The following is an 11,834-nucleotide window of genomic DNA, read 5'->3' on the forward strand; positions in this document are numbered from 1 at the left end:
TACTGTCTGCACATTGTTATACGACTACTGGTTGTCTGGGAAGCAGATATATGGTTGCATGCTCAGTAAGCATTGACGTTGACGACGACTCTGCAACTCTTTACTCCTATGGTAAAATCCCATAAGCATCGGACAATCTGTACATGAAGTCTAGCGGACTTTGTCTTATCTCTTCACTCCACCATGGTACCAGCGAGCCACCGTCTTTTCACGTATAGATTGACAGTATATGGGATTTTCATAGGAGTGGAAGGGCAAGGAAATGTCCACCATGTTTCAAGCACAGACTGACGTTTGCTGATGGGATTTGTCCAAAAGAGTAAAGAGTTACATAGTGGTGAAAAAGGTGAATTATAAATTGTCTTGGTAATGCGGCCATTCTTTTTTCGACTAGCTCTACAAGCTATTTTCAAATTGGTCAAAATCCTATCAAGAAAGCTATTAACCAGTAATATCAACAATCAATACGAAACTATCGATTTGAAATTGGCTCACTACTTGACTAGCCTATGGGTCCCAAGCAAATCGATTAACGTACCCCATTCTAGTCGAAATTCTAGTACTACACTATGTTTGATTTGATTCGCTATGAAAGTTTGACAGATAAAATGAGGGGTTCGTGGATTTTCCTATGTTTCGAGGGGTGCATCGATTAGCTTAGGACCGAAGATAGTACCAGAGCTGAACCAAAAAGTTGAGTACATTTTTCCGGGACCTACTAGTCTTAGAGTTACCTCTATGGTAATATCAACAATCAATACGAAACTAACGATTTTAAATTGGCTCACCACTTTAGTAGCCTATTGGTCCCAAGCAAACGATTAAAGTACCCTATTCTAGTCGAAATTCTAGTACTACGCAATGTTTGTTTTGATTCGCTATGAAAGTTTGACAGATAAAATGAGGGGTTATTGGTTTTTCCTATGTTTCGAGGGGTGAATCATTTAGCTTGGGACCGAAGAGAGTACCAGAGCTGTGCCAAAAAGTTGAGCACGTTTCTGCGGGACCTTCTAGTCTTAGAGTTACCTCTATAGTAGTATTGCCTATTTACAGATGTAATATTTCTTCATCTTTTCGGCCTGGTTAAATTGCATTGCATTCATTACGGAAATTACGTTAATTGAATGTAAAATACTGCAACCAGTTTGAATATTCAATTGAATGTTGGAAAATTGATCATTGTTCTTTTAGTAAGTCAACGTTATGATTACATCACGAAATATTCTGTTGATGGATGTTAAGGTTAATTTTTTTCTAAAAGCTAGAAATAAAACTAGGGTAAGTGTTCCAGTTGTTGGTCCATTAGCCGTTCCTGGTAACTTTGAGGCTGCTAGCTGGAAGTCCCACATTTTGGCTTTTCGATAAACTTTTCTACGTTTTTTAGTACAACGTAATTGAAGTAGATCTTTGTGTTGGGATTAGAGCAAAAATGTTAATTTGGCCGCAGCTGAGAAACATATCGAGGGTTGAATCCTTGGGTATTACAGATCAAAATTCTTGTGAATGGAACGATGGTCAGCATATTTTCAGCATAAACCGCAAAATTTTGCTGTTTTTTGTGCAGTTAACTCCTAGTTTGCGCGGTAGATTTGCGAATCCAAATTAAATTAAAGGTTGATGCAATTGGTTCCAAACATTGAGAAAAAGTTTAGGGAAAAAAATAGTACATACATTTTTCTTCTCAGTTTACAGAAACAAAATTGAAAAATATACCCGGTCAAACTTAGAGTTAGAAGACTGCATACAGTTAACATATGCATATACAGTTACAATGATATTTCAGGATTAATCGTTGGGTAGCAGGTCATTGCATAAAAAATCGGCAAAAACTGTCTACTTTTTTATGCAAACGTTAATCTATTTTTTACTGTGAAGCAAGGTGATGAGTTTGTTAAAGCTAGTTATATAGTTTAAAATAAAGTACATAAATAGTTAAAGAAAAATAACGACATAAGTTCAAAAGTGCTAAGAAAATTTTATATAATAAACCAGGTTATAATTATTTAAATATAATCGGTTACCCCCTTGATCTCCTTTCTCATTTTACAGCTGGTATAATCAATTTGCAAAATCGATTCAGTAATTTCAGATTGAAATTACTGAAGTGGGGTCGATTTTTGATGATGGAGTTCCACATATGTTATGTGCTACTTGATTAACCTATTGGTCCCAATACATCTGTAAGCGTACTAGAGCTGGGACTTCAGCTATCCGGATACTTCAGTTTTTTTTTTTTTCAATAAAATTACTTTCAGACAAATTAAATATCGTTAGATTTATATTCAATATACAGAATATCATGCTTTCTAATGCCCAATATTGAAATAAAATAAATTGAGAAAACGTTGAGATCGTTATCAGGCGGATAGTAACTATCCGGATATCCGGATAGTGAAATTTCAAATTTATTCTCCCTCTAACAGTTTTCTTTTTTACTGTTCTATATATGTGTCAACAAGTTGGTTATTAGGTGTCCATGTGACCTGATGTGGAATGGCAGATCTATGAATTGGCAAAATTTAATAAAATTTAAAAATAAAAATATCCGGATAATCCGAGTCCCAGCACTCAAGCGTACCCTGTTATAGTTGAAATTCTAGTACTACACTATGTTTGTTTTCATTCGCTATGAAAGTTTGACAGATAAAATAAGGGGTTCGTAGATTTTCCTATGTTTCGAGGGAGGAGTGCATCGATTAGCTTGGGACCAAAGATAGTACCAGAGCTGAGCCAAAAAGTTGAGCACGTTTCATCGGACATTCTGGTCTTAGAGTTACCTCTATTGCGGTATGACTTGCAAAATTAAACCCGAAATCTCGTGTCACTTTTCACTTTCCTATCAACATTGATCGATTCTCTTCATGTACTCTCTCTTCGTAAATAACTCGGCTACAATTGACTCAAGAAACATGCTTCATTGAGCGATGACGTTCCATTTCTTTACAAGATGTCATCTTTTTCCTTCATTTTCACGGCCATGCACATTAAATTGTTTCGACTCGAATCTATTAAAATTTGAGTTTTTTTCAACAGATGACGGAAATGATGTTCTAAAGAAGGTCAAAGGAGGTGGCAGGATGATTCGGGAAGATGTAGCAGAAGTTTTCAAGATCTCTGCAAAGAAACGTCGGGAGTGATCCTGCAGAGAGTGCTAAGTTTTTCTCACACTTGTATGTACTTCAGGCAATCTGCAAGAGCCTGCGGAGTATCCTTGCAATAAATACATTTCAGTGAAGCACGACAAGGACCCTTCGCATGCTTCTTACCACACATATCGCAGTGTGGTTTCTCGAGCAGTTCATTACCTTTGACAGTTTACAAGCGTACAGGTAGTTGAACCTTCCCTTTCCTGACTTAATTCGGTAGTAAGGGAGAACAGCCCGCAATGCACCCCTGGGGTAAAATGCCCACTTTTAGAAAAACAGCGATAACTTTTCCTCAGATGCATTTTGGTTGGAGGTTTGACAAATAATTCTTGATCAGAAAATCATATATTTACCAACTGATACCTTTAAAAAATAGCATTTTGTGCAAAACAGGACACAGTTGTTAAAATCATCGACTGCAAATTAAGATTTTTACATCATATATCACAAAAAATTTGACGAATTTATTTTTTGTATATTGTTAAGATATTTTACTTGATGAATCACAGTTTAACATTCTATTGAGATTTTGAGACCTGATTTCTGATGTAACATAAAGAAATAATCATTTGAAATACCGCATCCCTTTGCATTATCCACTTGCAGGGGTCATGGTTTGTCTACCATGGGGTGCATTTTACCCCAATGTTGTGGTGCGTTTTGGCCATTGTTGTCGTGCGTCTTGCCCTAATGTTGTGGTGCATATTGCACCATGAATCAGGTGTTTTGCCCAGCTATCATATTGGAAGCAATTTATAAAATACCTTGAAAGTCATGGAAAATCATTCTTTTGTAGCTCTAAATCACTTGATCTTCGTAGAAAACATGGTAATGAAACAAAGCCATTACTTTCTTTTTGATTTTAGCTTCCATTCGCCAGCAATTGACGATTTTGCTTAAACGGTCGTTTTGCACCATCCTACCCTACCCCAGTGAAGGTAACACGAAACGAGTCCAAGTGGTTTTCTTCGTCATGACGACAGACACTGATAGCATTTTAATGCAATCCACAATTGGTAGTCAAGTCAAGCTCGCTTCGGTGGCAACTCCCTCGATTTCATTAAAGCAATTCCACACCAAATTACGAATCGGAAAAAATCGGCCTTCTACGATTCGCATGCAAATTTGCATAATTGTTTCAGATTAACAATGATTCACATTTTTGCTAAAATTCGGTCATTTTGGATCTTGTAAAATTTTCAAAATTAAAATTAAATAAAAGTTGCATGGAAACGACATTTACGATCGAAATGACGCCTGAGACAAATTTGTAGAGAAATATAATGTTTTTTTCTGAGAAAAATATAATGTACGGAGAATCCAGACACAACTATTATAGTAATATAACGCTTCTAACGTATCACAACTATAGGAGCGTTTACTCTATTGCCCAATTTCATCTGTTACTTTTTATAAATTATAAAATTCCTCTTTTCATAAAATAATTTATTAAATTACTATTGCATTCACAGATAGACAAATGCAACAACGTAGAGGTTTCCCCCGTGACGACGATAATCCGTTCAGCAGTCAAAAAAGCTGGAGTAATAATGCAGGAGGATAAACGACGTGTTTCACGTCATTTTTTAACTAATTTAAATATCGCTCAACTTCAAATAATTGTTAACGACTTACAGAGATATATCGAATTGTTAAATGATGATCTAGTTCAGTTGCTTATGAAGCGCGATGAACTACAGATGAGTCAAGACGCATCTTTAATTGACATAGAAGATTTATCATTATACTTTTGAAAGAAATACATCATGATTGACGTTACATAAATTCAATATTCTTCATTCATGAATAAATAAATATTATATATTAACTGTTCTCTTTTAAGATTCGATGACACAACTCCCAAACGCGAGAAAAAAACATAAAATAAATGTAATCACCAGGCAGTGCATAGTCTTCTTGCACATAATAATTAACGCATTAAGAAGGGGGGACGGAGTCGAGCTTGCGTTACTTATTGTTACATAAGTGGGAGAGGGTATGAGGGGTATATTATGTCACGCTCTAACGGGAGATGGGGGCTTAAGATTTTGTGATAAGTACTGCTCTATGTATAGGAAAAACGCGACGAAAGGAGGTAGGAGGGGTTATATTAATGGAAAATGTTACGGAACAGGTGGACCAAAATGAAAAAAAGTCCACACAAAAATTGTGTCATCTCACTTAAAGCCCTACAGTAAAAGTATGGACGACTGTCACCACAAAACTGAAAAAAGCTGTTCCAATCGAGCAAAGCGGTGCATTTTGACGGTTCGATTGGAACAACTTTTGACAGACATCCATACTTTTACTGTAGGGCTTTAATCTCACTGCGTCCTAGCAAGAAGCACGGTCGACTTGTTTCGCGCTCCGTTGTTTTGGAAGTTTTCTCGGTATTCGCTTGATATAAATTATCAGTTTTTTTCTTACTATAGTTCCCGGTAAATTGATCGAAAAGTGAGGTTTTTTTAGTAGAAAGTGTCATTTTCGGAAAAATTAATCCATGCTATTGGAAATTCGCAAACCAATTTGGGCATCATCGTTGCGTGGTCACGCATACGCGCTTACGCATACCCGCTCACGTATCATCATCATCGAGTGTGAGCACCCGTTTCTACATCTACATCGTTCATCAATCATCGTGCGCCTGTGTGCGCTGAGTGTCGTGCCTCGATCAAGTGCATCACAGCGAAGGTCATCCACGCTGCGCGTCGCTTCCCAGCCATCTGGGTAAACGCCTACACATATAACGCTCGGTGGTAGTAGTATAGGATTATCAGATAAGTTTTTGTTTTTTTCTTGTTTCTTTTACTCCCCCATTAGTTAAATTTTCATTTTGTATTTCTGTGTATTGTGTCTGTGCGAGTTTAAACATCAATTCAGTGGGAGAGCGTTTTGCGCTCCCTCTAGTAGAACAAAATGGATGTTTTTTCGGAAGACGGCATGGATGACCATTCATCTCAGAAAAATGATGATGTCATCCCTGGTTCGTCGTCTCAGTCTGTCAATGGGCAGGCTGAGAAAAGCACCAGATTGCGGGCCTACCCGAATGACTCGACTGGCCCATGAGTTGTCTATTTTCAGCCCAAAAACAAACCCTTGAATGTTGTTCAGATATCTGATGATCTGACAAAGCGATTCTCTGCCGTGACCGAAATAACGAAGGTTAGGCACAACAAACTTCGTGTGACCGTCGCTTACCTGAAACAGGCCAATGAAATTGCTGTTTCCCAGTTTTTCACACTGGAATATAGGGTGTACATTCCAGCCTCTGATGTGGAGATCGAAGGCGTGGTCACTGAGACGAGCCTGAACCCCGAGATACTGGAGAAGCAAGCGGTTGGCCGATTCAAGAACCCCTTGCTTCCTCCGGTAAAGATACTAGCCGTTCATAGAATGAAGTCAGTATCGCTCAGCGAGGGTAAAAAGAGTTTTACCCCCACAGACTCGTTTCGGGTGACCTTTTCTGGATCTGCCCTTCCTCAATACATCGAGCTGGGAAAACTTCGTCTTCCTGTGCGGTTGTTTGTACCTCGGGTCATGAACTGCCAGAATTGCAAGCGGTTTGGACATACGGCATTCCAGTAGACTGTGGAAATTTAACGTCTTTGAAAGAGCTGTTCATTTTGTCAAGATAAACAACTTTGCCGAAGACATCAAGTTTCCAAAACGTCAGAGAAAGCAGTTAGGTTGTGGCACCATCTTTGCGGAAGAGTTTTGAACTATTTGTTTATGTCAATAGATGGTCCTTATTATGATGGGAAATTTTGCCGAAGACAGCAAGTCGCGGAAATGCTTCGTTTCGGAGTTATTAATTTTGCTCCGCTAGGTTGCATTCCTGGCCCAGTATGCATAGGATGAAAGCAGAACAGAAAATCATAATGCATGATTTTATTTATTACGAGAACTATTTTCTTTTTACAACGCAATTCAAACTGAACTTTGCATTAGGTTCTAAGTAACATTGATCGATTCCCTTCGTCGACTTTCTCTTTCGTTAGTAACTTATTCACAGAACCGTTTCTTGATGTGTTTGTCGATTGGATTCTAGATAAAAGCTTCTTTTATCGATTTATGTGCTGAAAATACCTGGGAATGTCTTTACATGACCGTGGGGATGCAAAGAGAAAGTTGACGAAGAGAATCTGTCAATGTTACTTAGGACCTAATGCAATGTTCAGCTGGAATTCATTTTTTTTATTTGAGGGCAAATGTATATTCCTATTCTACGGGTGCAACCGATTAATTTTACAAACATTTGGAAAAGTTTTGAATGGTACATTGACCTTTATGAAAAGATATGCGTGATTTCAGCCTTTTTGTCCTAGGACTGTCACCATTCCATGTATTTCGACCAAGATTCGACAGTATCACCCCATGTATATGCGAGCGAGAACAGAAGAATTATAGAGATTGCTGACGTTTTTCTTACGCACACTACGTCGCGTATACGTATACACGAAATGTTTTCATACTCATGCTAACAATTTTGTTGATTTTCTTTGCGCTCCGCTTGGAAGTACCGGAAAGTTTTGATTCTTTTCTATGTTGTAAAAATAAACCGCCTATTAACATTTCTGACAAGTTGCAACTGAATGCTTATAATTGTTTTAAAATAACTGTTTCATGGCCAACTAGTTTTATTGCGCTTACTAATAAAGCAACAAATGGATTTATTTTTGGGTTTTATAAGGGCAATTCATATTACTTTTTTTTATACTTCAAAGCAATCATAAAACCTTTCAATAGTGAAAATAGCATAAGCATCAGTTGGTTTTTTCATTAGCTTTATAGGGGTTTTGTAGATAGCTATAAGAATGTTTCATGACTTGCATTGTATATGACCGTCATAAAGCTGTAGGTAATGGTTGCAGCTGCAATAAAACCTTTATAAATTTTGAATATAGCCAAGTAGCTCTAGATTTGTTACTTGGGCATGCTCTCTCGCCGTGCTCGGCGTACAAACAGCTCGGGGACAAAATGAAACGCTCCCTTAAGGAACGTTTCAGGCGGTCTTTTGCAGAAATGCTTAAGACAGCCACGCCATCGACCAATGACAAAAATCCCTTTTCTCTTTTGTCAGATGACGAGACTGACTCTGACTTGGCTGAGGAGGGAACATCTTTCAGTTTTCCGGAAGGTTCTGCACGGAAACGAAAGCGCATCCGTTCGCGGATTGTTGCAAATAAAGAACCCTAAATCAGCTTGCCCAAATCAAGGAGTGGTGGAAAAAAGGAGACTTCTACTCCTCCTGGATTCCGCAGAACTGACTATACCCAGGATTTTCCACCTCTTCCGGGGACATCCAAAACCCCTGATGCCCCAATTTTAAGAACGAAAGCCCCTTCTTCATCTGGGTTGTTCTCATGCCCCTTCTTGCAGCTATCATCTCCTTCGATGGATAATTTTCCAAACGAGGTCGGGGATTTGATCACTGTTCTACAGTGGAATTGGCGAAGTCGTATTCCGAAATTAGATTCGTTCAAGTATTTTGTCCATAACAATAATTGCGATGCATTTGCCCTCTGTGAAACATGGCTCTCTTCAGAAATTGATCTCCCTTTTTATGATTTTAACATTATTCGATTGGATCGTGAGGATTCACGTGGAGGAGGGGTACTTTTGGGGATCAAAAAGTGCCATTCCTTCTATAGAGTAAATCTTCCCGAATTCCCCGGTATTGAAGTTGTCGCATGTCAGGCTACCATTAAAGGTAAGAGCCTTTGTATTGCTTCTGTATATATTGCTCCTAGGGTCTCTGTTAATCGCAAACAACTTTTCGACATATGTGCGGTACTTCCCGCTCCATGGTTGATCATAGGAGATTTTAACTCCCACGGTAAAGGTGGGGGGGAGCTGTACGATGATAACCGTTCTACTTTGATTTATGATCTCTGCGACAACTTCAACATGACAACACTTAACAATGGAGAAGTAACACGTTTGGCTGGTCCATCCTCGAATGGTAGCAGATTAGACCTCACCTTTTGCTCCAATTCACTATCGTTGGATTGCACTTGGCATGTAATCCAGGATCCGCACGGTAGTGATCATCTGCCGATCAAAATTTCGATTGCCAGTGGGTTCAACTCGTCAGAATCCGTTAAAGTCGCGTATGATCTAACCCGTAACGTCGATTGGACTAAGTTCCAATCCGCGATAGGCGATACAGTATCGGCAGTGGAAGAGCTTCCGCCGTTGGAGGAATATAACTTATTCTCTAATCTGTTCGTCGACAGCGCACTTCAAGCTCAAACACGACCGCGATCGTCAATTCGTAAGAAAACACCAACAATGCACGGAGGTTTACCGTAAAAAGTCCGACGCGTTTAAACTTTTTCGGAAACGCGGAACACGCGAGCATTTCGACGCATACACATCTCTTGAACGCGAACTCAAGAGCCTCATCAAGGCCAAAAAACGGGGTTACTGGCGGCAGTTTGTAGACGGATTGTCGCGCGAAACGTCTATGAATACGCTTTGGAGTACGGCGCGAAGAATGCGTAACCGGTCTACTAACAACGAAAGCGAGGAATACTCGGATCGATGGATTCTTAAATTCGCGCGAAAAGTGTGTCCGGATTCCGTGCCGTCGCAGTTGATTCTTCGCGAAACCGCGAATGCGGTAGACGAAATCAGTCAGCCTTTTTCAATGGTTGAACTTTCACTCGCTCTCCTTTCGTGTGGCAATTCTGCCCCGGGATCTGATAGAATCAAGTTCAACTTGCTGAAAAACCTCCCAGACGTCACTAAGAGGCGCATGTTGAACATGTACAATCAGTTCTTGGAGCTCAATATTGTTCCCGACGATTGGAGACGAGTGAGGGTGATAACCATTAAAAAGCCTGATAAACCCGCGTCGGATCACAATTCGTATCGGCCCATCGCGATGCAGTCGTGCATTCGGAAATTGATGGAGGAAATGGTCCTTTTTCACCTTTTTCGACAAATGCGTTGAGACGAACCACCTTCTTTCAGATACTCAATTTGGTTTCCGTAGGGGTAAGGGAACGAACGACTGTCTCGCGTTGCTTTCCTCGGAAATTCAGTTGGCTTTTGCTAAGAAAGAGCAAATGGCTTCTGTGTTCTTGGATATCAAGGGGGCTTTTGATTCAGTATCCGTTGAAGTTCTTTCAGAGAAACTCCACGTTTGTGGATTGTCTCCATTGATGAATAATTTTTTGTACAATTTGCTGTCAGAAAAACATATGAGCTGGAAACTCTACAGCTTTTCGATTTAACTACATGGGTCTCCCCCAAGGCTCATGTTTAAGCCCCCTTTTGTACAATTTCTACGTTAGAGAAATTGATGACTGTCTTAGTGACAATAGCACGTTGAGACAACTTGCAGATGACGGCGTAGTGTCTATCACAGGACCAAAAGAGGTTGACCTGCAAGGACCCTTACAGGATACCTTGGACAATTTGTCCACACGGAGAACAAATTCGTTAAGTTAAGATAACAATCCTAATAGTTACTTTCACATGGAAAAATATTGTTGTTTGAAAGAAACTGTTCAGTAGCGGGTATATAGCTAAAAGCAGAATCCAACTCTAGTGTGAACTCTACGTTAGTTTAGTTATTGCTGTTCATTTCTTTCGTGCAGTTTACAATACATACACATCATCAGCTGTTCCTATTAGATTTAAGTCGACAGTATCAGTAATAAATAACATTCCTTATCAGTAGCTCAAGAAGTGAAGATCAAGAACCAAATTTGTAGTCAATTTAAAGTGAGTGAAACCAATAAACTGAAGTTTAAACGGTGGTGTAAAAAGTGGATTTTTGTGAGCTTGGTCTATCGATGACCATTTGACTAATTGTGGCGAGCCATAGCCGAAGAGTAGGGTCCAGATCGGCCACATCCTGCCACTAAGTGAACCGTTTCCCCAACACAATTTGGTGCCGTGACCAGGATAGTGGCATTGTTGAGTACGAAAAGGTCGCCGACCGATTCGCCATTCTTCCGTGGGACAAAGAAGCCCGCTCTATTCGCCATCTTCCAAGCAACGTAGTGGACAATACCAGCTTGTTATAGACGCCACCTCAGCCAGCTGAACAAGCCAATCGTCCGCCATCGAAGTGCACTGTGAATAGACACAAAGCCCATCCTATTGTGCCATTGCCATCGAGTGACGCCATCCGCCATCCGTGAAGATCCAACTGAAGAACTGTTGCAGCAATCAATTTATACAAGGCCTGTTGAGATCAGGCAGAAGGTAATTGCCTGTCCAACTTCCTTTCCTATTGTTTGCTGGTGCTCTTTAGATTACCTCTACCTTTCATGTGCTGATCGGAATTTTCGCTCGGTGGAGTTTGTGAGATCGTCACGTTCTTGCTGTTCCAAACGAATCAACGGAACTGAAGTGTGTGCAAACAGTACTGAAGAAACGAAACCAGTGCCCGTGTGTGGAACCGAAGGAACGGAATACGTCGTTAAAGCAATCCCTGCCGTTTCCTGGTGCTTTTCTGCGACCACGCCGTGGTGCAATCGAGCAAAGAATCCCACCACTCCAGTGCCATTTTGGATCGTTTTTTTTGTTCCTGCGTATACATTAATACAAGGCACTTATCCGCCTTGGTCAGGTGAGCACCTTTCCAAGTGATTTATTGTTTTTCCCCCAGTGCTTCCTGGTCTTTTTCGTTGCCAGATCGTTGCCTACCTTCATTGCACGTCTCGCTTCGACACG

At 40.0% G+C, this 11,834-nt stretch overlaps 1 long non-coding RNA gene across 2 annotated transcripts in view; it reads left to right on the top strand.

Annotated features, from left to right (window-relative positions):
* Window positions 1–4,934, top strand: part of LOC135714983 (uncharacterized) — an 80,102-nt gene extending 75,168 nt beyond the window's left edge. For both annotated transcript variants that reach the window (XR_010518916.1, XR_010518917.1), the window contains exon 3: window positions 4,619–4,934. This is a non-coding gene — a long non-coding RNA (uncharacterized LOC135714983). The remainder of the gene's footprint in view (window positions 1–4,618) is intronic.
* Window positions 4,935–11,834: the final 6,900 nt, after the last annotated feature.

The sequence above is a fragment of the Ochlerotatus camptorhynchus genome, unplaced genomic scaffold (assembly GCF_037179485.1).
Source record: "Ochlerotatus camptorhynchus isolate MF236.1 unplaced genomic scaffold, CSIRO-AGI_Acam_v1.1 ptg000770l, whole genome shotgun sequence".
Classification (NCBI taxonomy): domain Eukaryota; kingdom Metazoa; phylum Arthropoda; class Insecta; order Diptera; family Culicidae; genus Ochlerotatus; species Ochlerotatus camptorhynchus.